Here is a 14,769-nt window from a genome sequence, read left to right on the forward strand (position 1 = left end):
TAGTGTTTTCAGGATAAGGGGGTTTGTTGGGCTGGGGGGGGGAGGGTTGGTTGCTGAAGAGCATAATTTCCATTAAAAAAAATAGACAGGCATTTAGGACACTAAATCTCATTGAAAGTCACTCCAGTGCTTTTGAAAAAAATATATGTAGGACTTAACTCAGGAGTTGAACATTTTTTTGTTGGAAAGTGGCCTATTTTAAAAATGAAAACTTGTCACATAAAATTTCAGATCATCAACATTTTCTGGCTCTCCAACGTTTTCTACCAAGCTTTTGACTGATACGCTTGCCAATTTTTTCAGAAAGTTTAATCAAAATCATTTTAACTTGTTTAATGGCACATTCATTTTCCTCACTGAAGAACCCTGCAAAACAAACTAAAAATTTCAAAACATTTCACAAAATTGTTTCCCTGTTTTGACTGGCTCTAGTTATTGTGTCTTACTGTTACAGAGAGGGCCCAGGAACCCAACTTCTCACTGGTATATGCCTCAGTGGACTTGCATAGTGTAACGTAGGCTCTTTAGGAGCAATTACTTTCTTTAGAGGAACAATATAAATCCATTCGATTGTTGTAACTATGAAAATATGGGTTTGGCAAATAGTAACAAAATGGGCATATAATGGAATATCATTTAGACCATTAAGTTATAGTAAGTTAATGGAGACTGGATTACATGAAGCAGAATCAGTACACAATTGCTATTTTTAATCCATTTTACATTATTTTCCCATAACCTGTTTTAGAGCACCTGTCGCCACACATGAAAGGATTTGTATATCCTTGATATAAGAGACTTAAAAATTTCCCAGTTCTCCAGCTGATGTCAGAGCAGGAGCAGCATAGTACAGAACAAGCCCATATGCACACGGAAATTCAGACTTACATGGAAAAAAAAAAGTAGCTAGAGAATTTTGATCATTGGAGAACATTCACCAGCAAAACCCATCCTAAGTTAACTGTTAAAACATCTCTACCCTCCTGATTGTTTAGGGTTCAGAAATGTCACATCCACCTTGACATGGAGGCCTCAATTTATTATTTTCCCCACTACTAATATTGCATGCTTTATTTTGAAACTGGTATGTATAATTTTTATTAAATACTCTAATACGGTAAATCAACAATCTAACTTACTTAACTGATACTGTTTCCGTAAAGGGATGGCCTAGTGGTCTAAGCACCAGGTTTGCAATACTGAGACTATGCTGATATATAAAATATAGGTGTTCAGTTTTCTGAGGCATGAAAGACTGCGGTCTCTTCTGCCTGAATTCCAGGATTGTGTCATTTGCTTTTTGTGCACCTTAACAACCCCAATGAGTTTTGTTTTTGAAGGAATCGGAAGTTGCTTCAGTATCTTGGATTAAAGTTTTTCTCTCTTTCTTACTTTGCTGATTGTTTGTCTTGCAGCTAGCTTCTATCCGAACTGGCTACATTTCATTAAGTTCTCAGATTCACTAACTTCTAGGAAATGAGCAAGGGATGGTGCTGCTGAGACGGCGGCTACTCTCCTTTACAAAAGCTCAATTGAAGCCACATCAGATGGGCTTCTACTTGATGGTTATGATGCTGCTGGAGAGGTGAAATTCCACTCTTCCACACAAAATGAGGGAGAGCTCCCTAAAGAGGGAACAGCCTAGGCCAATAGTCTTAATCCAAAAGTCACAACCAAATAAAATATATATTGGATCTACTGTGCTGTCAGCACTACACTTAACCCATCAGGGCAGTGAAGAAAACTCAGGATCTTTTTAAATCTTGTAAAGTTTTTTGGGGAAAAATCATGGGTGTAGTTTGACTTCTATATTGTGGGGGGGCAGGGTAGAGGGATTTAACCAGGGCCACAGGTGGCTAATGCGCAGGAGCCCCCATCCGGGGTAGGGGTTGCCTTGGAAGCCACGTCTGGCAACCATGCAGGCTCCAGCCGGAGGAGGGGCCGGGGAAGTGCGGGGTTAGCCACCCAACTCCCACATGTGGGTTTCTTGCTGACTCAGAGCCAGCTCCACTTGGTCACATGGTACACCAGGCCCACTCCCTGTGCAGCAACTGACGGAGCCGAGCCAGTCAAGTCACCGCTGAGCTGCGCTGCCAGGGGAGAGGTGATTTTATGGATTTTAACTTAGCAATTGTTTTCTATGCATTGATGTATTTATTTATTTCATGGTACTCTTGTGCAGTACATGTTTGCTTCAACTGTCTGCTGATTGTGTAGAAATTAGTATGTTTACTGCAGCATGGGAACATCTGAGCAGGTAGCCTCATTAAATTGTCCCTCACCAGCCAGGCTGCTTTGCCTGTGAGCTCCCACTCACAGTTGATAGAGCTCATTGCTATCAATTAATCTGAGAGCAAACATTCGTTTACAGAAAATATTTCCAGCCCTGGGGACTGATTCTGCAGTCCCTTACTGATAAGTATAGTGAGAGAAGTACCACTGAAGTCAATTGGGCTGGCCTCAGTGGAGTTTGTAGACTTGGGCCCCTTCTGTATGTGCTGAAAAGCAGCAAACCCCTTTCTGTAGGAGGCAACCAGGAAGGATTCTCCTGCACTCAGGCTCTCCACACATCACTCACGGAGCTCTCAATGCTAATGAGAATGGGTGATCCCAGCAGGTTGCATGCACCCTATGGGAACTTAGGTGGGATCCCTGTGGTGGGGCCTGGCCTCCCCCACACTGGGGCCAGGCAGTAGGAAGTAGAGCTCCCCATTCAGCGCACCTGGACTTTGCTCCTATTCTTGTGCCATGAAGCAGGAACCCCGCACGCTACTGGGATCTGCCAAGCCCTGCAGCAGCCCAGAGCCATTGAGCTGCTGGGGTAGCTCCAGCAACTGTAAATAGCAAGCATGGGGAAGCACTGACCCATCTTTCTGTCCCTGCCTCCTGATGCCTTCAATGAGAGCCCGCCCTGGGGAAGGTGGGTCGGGAACTCACTGGCCACCTGTGGAGTCCCAGGCTTCCCATGCCCCAGTGGGCAGGAGCAGGGAAGCTGCCCGGGGAGCAAACTGCACTGAGTTTCTATAACCTATGAGAAGTCCCTCCCTATAGAGGTAAATGACACTCTGCAAAAAGAATTCTGTTGCAAACAGACTGTGCTCTTTGAAATGATAGAAGCAAGATAACAATCCCTTGCTACATGCTTCAGAGAGGGCAGCAAAGCAGCAGAGCCGCTCAAACAGGCTCTTCCAGTCAGGTCCAATGAATATTGTATTTTTGTTCATGAAACAAAAAAATCTTCCAGAAAATGCAGCTAAACTATCCAAAAATCCTCTTGGCTGTCAGTACAATGGTGACAATAGTCAAGAAACTAGTAGTTATAAGTTCTTCAGGGCAGAGACTGTTCCTTACTGTGTTTGTATAGTACCTAGCTCAATGGAGTGCTGTTCTCAGTTGCCCTTCAGGCACTACCATGATAATGTTGAGACTTGAATGTCAGAGGCCATTCCAAGACAAGGAGTTAAATATTACAGTCAGCAACTTGGACATACTTCACTAATCAAGTGCCTGCTAGTTTCTTTGGTACCTCATTAATGCTCACTGCTAAAAACCCACACACAAGCTTCAAAGCTAAGGTAAGTCCATATTTGCTTTCCAAACCTTTAGCAGTTTGTTCTTGCTCAATGAAACACAAAGCATCAAGCTAATTCACTGGCAGGGACTTTTTTTTTCTATTGTTGCGATGTCTTGTGGTCTGTACCTGTCATTTAAGGGATGATATTTCTCCAGGAGTTATTCAAGAGTAACACAATTACACTGAAGCCATTTCAAAAAAGCAACCATATGTTTATCCACATGTCCTGTACGTTTCCAGCTGACTGACTGTAAGCTCATAGGTGCTATATGAGTGGCATTAGACACTAGTTGCTAAGGAAGATCTCCAGGTAGAAATGGGAGCACAGACTCAGTTATATTTGCTGTTACGAATACTTCAGAACATACGCCTCCATGGATTTTGGAGCCATTATTGCATTTGGTCATTGTGTCAAGTTCTTGACAGCCTTCCCCAAGGAGAATCCCTTGTTGAACTTGCTTTGTACATTTCCAGAGAGTAGTCAATAGTGTAAGATTTGTAGTCTTTCAGCACTCTTCATAAAAGTTAGCTAACTTTTATGAAATCTAAAGGAGGACAGAATTTTGAAGCACTTAGCTTTGTTCTTATGATCAGTTCAAAGAGTAGGGCACTAGGTTACAGTCACTGCCCCCTTTGTGAAAGCCATTTTAAGATGTATCTGAGAATTGAAAACAAGAGATTAGTTACCCTCTCTACCCACGTGCCTTTTACTCTCACTCACCATTTCACTTTCCCTAGGCCTATGAAACCTTTACCTTTTTAGAAGAAAGTCATTTAAATATTAGTGTATTTTTCTGATTGTAAACCAGCTTTCATCTTGCTTACTGCTATTTCAACAACCTTTACACACAACTTGGAACTGGTCAGAAAAGGGCCTTTTAAGAAAACTGGCTTTTGCCAGCTACATAAATATTTGTATTAAAAAAAAATAAAGCACGCATTTCATTTCAGGACAATGATATTTTTGGGGGTGGTGTTGAGGGTAAACATTTCTACATTTTGTAAAAACTGTTCCCATATGTGAAGACCAAACAATGGTTTGGTTTGGTTTTTAAAAGAAAAAATACCCATAAAAATTGGGTGCTGGTGGGAAGACACCAAGATGGTTCCTTGAAGGATAAAGGTGACTGGGAACTTGTCTCCTCTTCTTCTCCCCCCAACCCCCTATATTGCTATCAGGAGTGCCTTCAGTGATGATGATTAAGGGCACCAGAATCATCTCTGTTTCACACCTGTCAACAAAGACTAAGTCTTCAGACCACCTGGTCCAGACATATTCCCATCTGGTGTTTGAACTCTGTAAATTCATTGTAGACAAGTACTAGACTGCAACTATACTGTAAAACAAGGCCTTTCATCAGTATTTTGTGTTTCTGCAGCCCTCAGCAATGATCTTAAAGGCTATGTTATAATTATGAGCCGTAAAGGAAGTCTCAGCTATTTGAAAGAATGGAAGCAGTTCACCATCTTTTCAAGGCAGCCTGTTCTTTCAAGTTCTGATTTAGACTGTCAGTCATATGCAGTCAATGAGATGTATAGTTTAATTTGGACAATGACGACAATAAGAGGCCTATTTGCTAAGGACGGGGACACACAAGTTTGAAATTGTGGTTGGCCAAAGAAAGGGTTTTGTTTGTCTGGTGGCAATATAAACCCTTCCATGAGGTACCTTGTTCTAAATAAATGAATAAATAAATAAAATAAAGGAAGCTCCTGAATCTACTGCCCCTTTAAGGTTCAAATACAAATACAGCTTCCACCAGCTATAGTCCAAAGACAAGGTAGAAAGTGTGGCTAACTTCAAGCAAGTCTGAAGTAAAATGGCTAAAGTGTAGGAGCCACCTCTCAGATCAAGTTTAAGTTTAGCTCTCTGATCAAGTTTAGCTCTCTCTATTTCTCCTAAAACCCCTCCGTCAAGGCATGCTTTGTTGCCTGCTACTATTGAAGAGTCATCAGCTGTCCTTGCTAGAGGCTCTGCTACTCCACCCATGCTGGTCAGCAGATCTCCAGGATGCATCTCTCATGAGTGTCCCTCCTTCCAAGGAAAGTTACTCATTAATATCCCCAAATCACTTATGTTCCACACCAGTTTGGTGTACCCTTACTTCCATTGACAGTGATTTACCTTAGAAATGAAGAGGTGGTTATGGACAGACTTATTTGAAAGGAAAAATTCCATCATATTTTACGTACCCAGTATGAATATTTTTGTTGTGACTGGCATCTAATGCCTTGTGTCCTACATTTGAGGCTTGGCAGGTTGGGAAATATGCAGGATGGTTGCTTGTTTGAGGAGGTGTTTTAAACCTATTTCTACAATAGTCTGCATGCAAGGTCCCTTCACATCAACACAAAGCTATACATGATAGAAAAATGGAATTGAAAGTAGTTGTAGGCCCATTTCAGAGGCAGCGGATAAAATATCCAAATGCTGACTATGTCACAATGAAGCCTGTTCAAATTGACATTGTCAATGGGGTGGGAGGTTGGGGGGGGGGAGGGGGGAATCATATTGCCAACTGCACCAGATACAGAAGTTAGTTACAATGAACCCGGATGTTTTTTAGAACTGACAGGAGTTAGTAAAAATGTTTCCATTTGCCCCTCCCATCATCATAGTATGAGTGCCTTATGAATTTAGCCCACTTATAAGACACTATTGAAATGGTTGGTTAAAATCTAATTTTGAAATAAATATAAAGGTAAACTGGGATAAAAGGGTGAGAGTTAACTGAGCTACACAGCCCCATTAATGCTCACATCCCCCCTCCAAATGTCTTACATGCCGCCTTTTTCTGCTCCGTGTTGCATAGTCATTTGAAGTAGGTAATTACTGGGATGAATTTTTAATGTGCTCATTTCATCCCAGCCAAAATTTAAAAGAAAAAAAAGTCAGTTCTGCTCTTTGTTTCCACTGTGTGAGCAGAAACTGCTATGCACTGTTACACTGGCTTTTCCTTTCCTCTCCGAATTAGCAGCTGAGGGAAGCTATAGAGCATTAAATGGGAAAATAAACTTCAGGTGGAAAAGAATGATGCAGTTGAGAATTATCTGCCTGCATATAGGGGTTTGGGGGGGTAGGGTGAGAAAAAATTGAAACACAAATGGGAACAGAAAACAGTGGAGGAAAAGCAAATGTCCAGGTAAAGGAGAGAAAGGGAAGCAAGAGAAAAATAAATCAAAGGTTAAGACAAAACCTGAAGGAAAACTGAAGGCAAGAACCGAGTGAAGAAAGCACTATTAGAAGAAGAGACAAAACAGGTTAGCAAAACAAAGGCGGGGGAGGAGAGTCTGATACAGAGGTGTGGAGTGGCCACAAGGCCAAAATTAACCAGCTCCTGGATAGAGCACACTGTACGCCTGCTGTTCTGGCTCCATGAAGAGTCAGTGCAGCATTAGTCAGAGAAGCTAAAGTGGAGAAAGATGATTGTGTGAAGAAAAGGAGGAAGAGGAGATAAAAAGGGGAGAATCAAAACCTACAAGCCAGTAAACTTTTTATGAGATGTGTATTTTATACAATTGGTGGCACAGGACACAATACAGCTAGCTATACTGAGAGGGGAAATATCCTTGTTGGAATGCAACCAGTCAGGCTGACTATTTAACTACAAACATGCAGCTAAGATAACAATAAGGGTAATCATCATATTCATGCTTCAGGGTGTAATCTGATCTGCCAGGCATCTGGACAGAATTTCTTCCTTCCCTGTACAGCATTGCACAATTTACTACAAGTGAAATTAATTCATCAAGTTACACTTATGTGGCTGAAGGGGAAGGGAGCAGCTTTGCTATGTGCTAGGGAGCAGTTCTCTAAACAGCCTTACCTAGACCAGAGGAGGGGGATACAAGATTGGGGTTTATGGATTTGAAGTTCAGAACTCCCTGCATAAGGGGAGCAGAGTGGGTGCATTGGCACTCCAATTGCCCAGAATGAAAGGGAAACTCCATCTCCCCAAAACCCATGAAAAATTCTTGGATTGGAAGCAGGGTTCAGGATTTGGTCGTCAATTACCAGGTTCTGTTTCCTTTTTCCTTTTGCCTAATGCCAAAATGAAGTTCCATTTGGAATCTGCTTGATGATAAATCCCAATGTTCATAAAAAAATGTCACCAGCAAAATCCTGCTAGCATTCATTAGCAAGTCAGGTGTGCCAGATACCTTCTTCATCCATGGGTCACAGGATAAGATCCTTATTACAGATCCTTTGCCCTAGCCTTCAAGGACCTGCACAGTTTAACTCCTGCCTACCCCTCTGCTCCAATCTTGCTCCTTTATTGCCATTTGCACCACCTGAGATGCCTGACTTACCACTCAGCTACACACTTTTTCCAGTGCAGGCCCCTTCAACAGACTCTGTCCACCTGTCTTCAAGTTTCTCCTCAAAAGACCTCCTCCTTCAAGGAGGACTATATACGCTAATCCACTCTTAATATAAATAAAAATAAAGCAGCATTAGGACACATGCTAGACACTACATCTCACTCATTTGCTTTCTGCTGCACCATATCCCTCACCTTTTGTCTGTATGTTGTTTATTTAGGCCCTGATCCTGCAACCTGTACAGTGAGGGCAGACCATGGAATACATGCATTGATCACTGCAGGACTCGGTCCTTTAATTATAAGATCTCTGGGGAAGAGATCTTATTCCCTTTCTTGTCCATAAAGTGACCTGCACAATTGTGTCACTATATAAATAGACAGGTTTCAGAGAAGCAGCCGTGTTAGTCTGTATTCACAAAAAGAAAAGGAGTACTTGTGGCACCTTAGAGACTAACAAATTTATTTGAGCATAAGCTTTCGTGAGCTACAGCTCACTTCATCAGATGCATTCATTTTTTCCACTGAATGCATCCAATGAAGTGAGCTGTAGCTCACGAAAGCTTATGCTCAAATTAATTTGTTAGTCTCTAAGGTGCCACAAGTACTCCTTTTCTTTTTATATAAATAGAGCCCATCAAAACTGTATAAAGAGAATTTCAGTGGAAATGGCTTTTGGATAAAATGAAGTTTGCTTGAAAAAAATACATTTTCATCAAGAAGTTTGGGGGTTTCATCAAAAAGGAAGGAAATGCCAAAAACTGAACAAAAATAGGGTTTGAGTTTTTGGACAAACCCCCACAAAATTAAGAAAAAGGTAAATAAAGATGTGAAAAAATGTTTTTCCATCTACATTTTTCACAGAAGAAAAAGTGTCCAGACCCATTCTAATAAATAGCAATAATATAAAGTAACTCTATCAAGCAATTTTGTTTATGAGAGAGTCCAGACAAAATTCAGTGGTTGGATTCATGAAAGAAGTGACTGTGAGGAATGTTTTGTAGCTAACACACTAGCTACAAAACCTGTGTTCTCATTATTAGTCTCTCTTTGAATTCTAGGATATAGTTACAATGAAAATTCTTGTATTTTCTACTATTTGCGAGTCAGTATTCAGTATGTATGAAGTTTTTGCATTTTGTACATGATGGAACAAATTCTCATCCCCTGTGCAAAGTCTAAGTGAGTGGGCTTTGTACAGGACTGTGGTGAGTTGTGTCTTGTCCCCACAAACCTTCCGGTATGGTGTGGAAAATCAGCACTGCTACTTTGTGGCTACCACAGCAGCTTTACGGCTGGGTTAACAGAAGCAGCCCTCTATGCTCTCCTGTTATAGAGAGGTTTTGGCTCAGTGGATCTGCATGATTTGTGCATTACCTGAAGTCATATAAACATAAGTGGCAGGTGGAAAAGGGTAGCTCAAGGATTGAGACTTCATTCCTCTGGAATTTATTAAAACAACCCAAGAAGGGAACTTTAGAAATTAACATTGCTGGGATGAGCAGGTACTCATATCTTCAGTAAAAGAAACTACGGCCTCTTGAAAGAGTGTCTGACCAGTAGATTGCAATTCCTGGAGGAATGCTTCCATAAAACATTGTTTTACTTCTCCTACTTCTGACCCAGCTTAGCTTGTGAGAGATAATAGTATGATGTGATAATAACATGTAGATAATAATAGGATGTGGCATAACTTTAAGGTTCTGAAGCTTTGATTTCATCTTCAGAGCCTGACCTGCCCTGTAAACTATCAGCCTGTAGTTTTATGATAAACATATTAAAAAGTACTGTAGTGCTGATACATATCACCCTCAACTTTACAGGAGTAGAGAACAGATTTGTTTAAAACACCAAACTATACTGCTTCTCCTAGAGCTTTCCCCATCCCGTAAGCTGTTCATATGAGGGTGGCAGTGTGCTATATTACAATGGATATCATTAATGCACTTGCAGGGGTAACTGGCAGCAACCTAGGCCTTCTTGAATGGTTGGGGGTGGAGGGCTTAGGGTTTGTAGTTTATGCTTAGCCAGGCTATTGGGTTGAAATACATGTCTTACCAGTCTACGCCCAAGCGATGTGATCTCACACACACACTAACATGGTTCACTTACCACTGGGACACTTTCTTATAGCAGGGTCTGAAGATCAGGTCTCATCCATTCTGGCATCCCCTTCCGTCATTTGCTTGTCCCATAGCCTCTCTCTGTCTCTCTGCAAGACTCAGACAGGTCACCCTATAGTTTTCCCCTTCCAGGGTATCAAAGCTTCTCCAGACAAACTGTCTGACACCATCTCAGATAGTCCTCCATACCAATTCTAAGTCCAGGCCACTCACCCAGTGACTGATAGGGGAACCCAGGCCTGCCCACATTTCCAGCCCAGGGATCCAATAAACAGCAGCCAAAATCTACAGATTCTCAACCCTCACTGCTCTTTCCCTGGGCTTCTTCCTACTCTGCCTTCCACAGGATTTCTTCCCCACAACATCTCTGGGTAAACCCTGATCACAGGGCTCTTACTCCCCCAAGTTTCTGCCTACCAACCCACCTCCCTGTACCCAGAGAAGAATACCAGACTCATTTCCTTCTGCTCTCAAATTCCTGGCTGTATAGAAGCCTAGCCTGCTGCTGGCCAGCAGCGCTTCATCTCCAATTAATGCTTATCAGTCAAGCCTGACTCTCCCCAGAGTGTGATTGATAATCTTAATTGGCCTCTTCTGAGCCACCTTCACCTCTTCAGGCTCAGGTGGGGGAAACACCGCATCTCACACACACACATACACATACACATACACACACACCCTCCTCCCTCCCTCCCTCGCGGCAGGATGTCTCCCTTGGAAGGCACTTTGGGAGGTGCTGCTTCACACCTCAGCACTGTGGCTGGTGAGCAGCATGGCGGCTCACAACCTATTGCCCACTAATGCGAGCTGGCCCAAGCAGAATCCCTCCAGCCACTCAAATCAGATCTGATTCCTCCTTTAAAAAAGAAGTCTCGATCCTGGCCAGCTGTGTAACATCTCTCCTGTTACTATAGCTCCTGCCTCCCAAGAGAGGGCTTCTAGTTCAGCTGGGGATACAGTACCTTTATAGGGAACAAGTCTCCACCTAGACCACATATAAGTATCAACATGGCTTCCTGTAGCTCACCTTCCTTCACCTGCCCTGGGGTGCAAATGCTTCATTATAGGATGTAGATAATGTGTCCTCTGCTCACTTCCTCATACTGTCTCCCTTAGATCACACCACTGATTTATCACTCTGATCTGAGCACAGAGCCAGCACTCCCTCCCTCTGCAGCAGAGCTGTCTCCTTTCCCGGTTGCTCTTCACACTACCTTGGGATCTAAAAAGGATACAGGATAAAGTAGGGCTGTCAAGTGATTATAAAAATTAATCGTGATTAATCGTGCAGTTAAACAATAATAGAATACCATTTATTTTAAAAATGTTGGATGTTTTCTACATTTTCAAATATATTGATTTCAATTACAACACAGAATACAAAGTGCTCACTTTATATTTATTTTTATTGCAAATCTTTGCACTGTAAAAAACAAAAGAAATAGTATTTTTCAGTTCACCTAATACAAGTACTGTTGTGCAATCTCTTTATCATGAAAGTTGAATTTACAAATGTAGAATTATGTACAAAAAAACCCTGCATTCAAAAATAAAACAATGTAAAACTTTAGCGCCTACAAGTCCACTCAGTCCTACTTCTTATTCTGCCAATCGCTCAGACGAACAAGTTTGTTTAGAATCATAGAATCATAGAATATCAGGGTTGGAAGGGACCTCAGTCATCTAGTCCAACCCCCTGCTCAAAGCAGGACCAATCCCCAACTAAATCATCCCAGCCTGACCTTAAAAATATCTAAGGAAGGAGATTCACATTTGCAGGAGATAATGCTGCCTACTTCTTGTCACAATGTCACCTGAAAGTGAGAACAGGCGTTCTCATGGCACTGTTGTAGTTCATGTTGCAAGATATTTCCATGCCAGATGTGCTAAAGATTCATATGTCCCTTGATGCTTCAACCACCATTCCAGAGGACGTACGTCCATGCTGATGACGGGTTCTACTTGATAACAATTCAAAGCAGTACAGACCGACACATGTTCATTTTCATCATCTGAGTCAGATGCCACCAGCAGAAGGTTAGTTTTCTTTTTTGGTTTGGGGTCTGTAATTTCCGTGTCAGTGTGTTGCTCTTTTCAGACTTCTGAAAGCATGAAATATGAAATAAAGCTCCACACCTCATCCCTCTCAGATTTTGGAAGGCACTTCAGATTCTTAAACCTTGGGTAGAGTGCTGTAGCTAGGTTTAGAAATTTCACATTGGTATCTTCTTTGCATTTTGTCAGATTTGCAGTGAAAGTTTTCTTAAAATGAACAACATGCTGGATCATCATCCGAGACTGCTATAACATGAAATATATAGCAGAATGTGGGTAAAACAGAGCAGGAGACATACAATTGTTCCCCAAGGAGTTCAGTCACAAGTTTAATTAACACATTTTTTTTTAACAAGCGTCATCAGCATGGAAGCGTGTCCTCTGGAACAATGGCTGAAGCATGAAGAGGCATATTAATCATTAGCACGTAAATATCTTGCGACACCAACTACAACAGTGCCAGGCGAACGCCTGTTCTCACGTTCAGGTGACATTGTAATTAAGAAGTGAACAGCATTAGTTCCCATAAATGTAAACAAACCTTGTTTCTCTTAGCAATTGGCTGAACAAGAAGTAGGACTGAGTGGGCTTGTAGGCTCTAAAGTTTTACAAAGTTTTGTTTTTGAGTGCAGTAATGTAACAAAAAAACTCCATTTGTAAGTTGCATTTTCATGATAAAGAGATTGCACTACAGTACTTGTATGAGGTGAATTGAAAAATACTATTTCTTTTGTTTATCATTTTTACAGTGCAAATATCTGTAATAAAAAATAATATAAAGTGAGCACTGTACACTTTGTATGCTGTGTTGTAATTGAAATAGATATATTAGAAAATGTAGAAAAACATCCAAAAATATTTAATACATTTCAATTGGTATTCTATTGTTTAACAGTGCGATTAATCACGATTAATTTTTTTGAGTTAATTGCATGAGTTAACTGCGATTAATCGACGGCCCTAGAATAAAGCAGAGCTCTGACAAGAACCTTAAACCCTGAGTGATCATCACAGTTTCTTGTTGCTTTTTTCTGGTTTTTTGAATAAGATTACTATTATCTCAAAACAACTGAAATCCTGAGATGCTTGGCCTGAATAACAGAAAAGAGTTCATTATTCTGGCAGCTATATCCTATTTTGATGGGACCCTATCATAAGCTAGAGTGTGTAAGACAGACTTGACCCACAGCACTTGACAGACGGCACCCTTTCTGCTGAGCCAAAACCAGTTGTAAATCAAAGCGCCACAATGAAATTGGAGCGACCATACACAACCTGAGTTGCTGCTGTCTTTCTGACAGGCTGTTACACTGAGTTCTTGCCTGCTTGCAGACCCATAAGATTGCGTGGATCTTCTTGAAAGAGTAGGAAGTATTAAGTCTGGTGTTGTGGATAAATTCTGCCTTTTTCCATCATTTCCACTCTATTTTGAATCAGAAAAAGTATCTTTGCCTCTTGTCCAGGATTGTTATGTGGTGGTGCTATATGGTATTAGGCAGCTTCACTCAGAGGTAGCTGCATTTCACTGGTGGACGAAGTGATCCTTGGGGACCATTTGTATTTCATTTCATATTTCAGGTTGTAAAGTATGTTGGAATCCTTTTTGCCATGAAAGTTGCTGTCTGCATTTAGGATTACTTTTCTCATCCTGCTCTGCTAGCAACCAGTTGTGTCACCATGGCCATATGGTGCCATCCTTCCCACCCTTTGGCTGTCTTGTCTCATTAGTCCCTGCCCCAAAGAGCTTACAGTCTATCTCCACGGGCTTGTAAAATGCCTTGAACAATGGAGCCTGATCTAAGGGTGGGCCTCTAAGCATGACCCAGGTACACATATACCTAATAATTATTCTAAGCTAGTGTTTAGTCCCAAGAAACCACCTGTTTTCTAGAGGTGCATGGCTAGCACTGACAAATCTGAATGGGATATTGAATGAACCTTGTCCATGTGAAACAAATTCCCGGCCAAACTAGGGCTGGTTGCTCAGTTGCTGCGATGAGTTAGGGCAGGTCTATGCTAAATTGCTTTTGAAGCAGTGCCACTGCAGCTTTTGAAGTGAAGATGCTACTATGCCAACAGGAGAGCTTCTCCCATCGGCGTAGTGAATTCACCTCCACGAGAAGCGGTAGCTAAGTCAAAGCAGTAGCGTTGTCTACTCCAGGGGCTAGGTCAGTGTAACTATGTCACTCAGGGGTGTGGATTTTTCACCCCCAGAGAGATATAGTTATACAGATGTAAGTTTGTAGTGTAAACCTGGCCTCAGAACTCATCTGGGCCTTCAGTGAGTCAGCCCCCAGGCATGCGGGGCAGCCTATCATTGAGCAGAGCCTGGGTCAGATGGCCCCAGGATCAAGTATTTCCACAGCCCCAGCAGAGCTGCAGTTCAGGCTGAGCAACAGCACGACCTGCCCAGGAATCCTCCTGCTGCCACACAGTGCACCAGACTCCAGCGACTCCCAGCCTCCTTGCCTGAGCCCTGCACTAGCTTCACTCCAGCCTTATCACTGACCTGCTCCAGCCTTGTCTCTGCCTCCTGACCCAGCCACCCCACACCCTCAGACTCTGACTATCTGGTTTTCAACCTTTGGCATGTAACTGGACCCTGGCTTCAGTACCAACTTGGCTTGCCTTTGAACTCTGACCACTGGCCTGTACCTGGACTCTGGATCTCGATTCCGCATCCACCCTTCACTCA

General features: G+C 42.1%; 1 long non-coding RNA gene across 1 annotated transcript in view; it reads right to left on the reverse strand.

The window, feature by feature from the left end:
• LOC311524398 overlaps nucleotides 1–14,769 on the reverse strand; it is a 29,239-nt gene that overhangs the window by 13,582 nt on the left and 888 nt on the right. The gene's annotated exons all lie outside the window — the stretch shown is intronic.

The sequence above is a fragment of the Lepidochelys olivacea genome (genome assembly GCF_965140295.1).
Source record: "Lepidochelys olivacea isolate rLepOli2 genome assembly, chromosome: 7".
NCBI classification, from domain to species: domain Eukaryota; kingdom Metazoa; phylum Chordata; order Testudines; family Cheloniidae; genus Lepidochelys; species Lepidochelys olivacea.